Here is a 1,141-nt window from a genome sequence, read left to right on the forward strand (position 1 = left end):
CCCCTCCACTCCTTCTTTTTTATGTTTGTTACTCTCTTGTAACACCTCTAATCCTCTGGCACTTATGATATGACCTTATTGTGTTGCCAGTGCCGTAAAACACTTACTAAAACTTAAAGAAACTAAATGACCGTTATCGGGTTGGTATGCTTCTCTTTATTCTTTTTAGTTTTTTGGGTTTTTACAAAAAAATTAATTGTAAATATTTTAATCCTTTTGTCACTTGTGAGGTGAGCAACTAGGAGGCAGGCTGCTCTGCCCCTGCCTGTTGTGACCGACTTGGATCCAGCATACCAGCCCCAGCCCCAGCTCAAAGACGGACATATTCCGTGGGTGGTTGGCGGGTGCTCTGGTGTTGTATGCTTCTTCTTTCCTATCAAACATCTATCGTCCTTATATCCCCTCCTTTTTTAAAATGTTTATTACTGTCTTGTAACACCTCTAATCTTCTGGCACTCGTATGACCTTATGTGAAGCGTGCTGGCAAAACGAGTTACTTCTCGCAATCCACAAAGGGAGATAGTGGCCAAAAATCAACACTCTAAGATCAAATTAGATTTTCTATAGATGCCCTATTCCTTATGTATAACATGCCTCTTGATATTTCATACTTATAAATTGTAAAATCTCCACCTATTATAAGTGGGAAGTATCTATTTCCGTAAGGCTTGAATTTGTGAAGCGTGCTGACAAAATGAATTACTTTTCGGATTCAAACCTTAAGGAAATAGATACATCACCTCTTCTTTCCTCTTTGGAAAGTGATGGCACAGAGTTCCCCACGTCGTATGGATACAATAGTAAAACACGACGTACGGATAGGGTTAAGTGGTGGCACAGAGGCCCCCACGTCGTATGGATATGACGATAGTAAAAACCCACGGATAGGGTTAAGTTGAACTTGGGATCATCAGGGGATTTTTTTCCCCTCGCCCGACGACATCAGCTCTTTCGTAATCGACGGTTCCAAGTACCCACTGAGCTAACACGAAGATAGTACGTAACAAGATACTTCACCCAGCCAAAGATTATAGTACATAACGAGATAGTTCACTCAGCCAAAGAAAGTACATAACAAGATAGTTTACTCATCCAAAGATAGTACATAACAAGATAGTTTACTCAGCCAAAGAAAGTACAT

This window comes from Aplysia californica, unplaced genomic scaffold (genome assembly GCF_000002075.1).
Source record: "Aplysia californica isolate F4 #8 unplaced genomic scaffold, AplCal3.0 scaffold01651, whole genome shotgun sequence".
NCBI classification, from domain to species: domain Eukaryota; kingdom Metazoa; phylum Mollusca; class Gastropoda; order Aplysiida; family Aplysiidae; genus Aplysia; species Aplysia californica.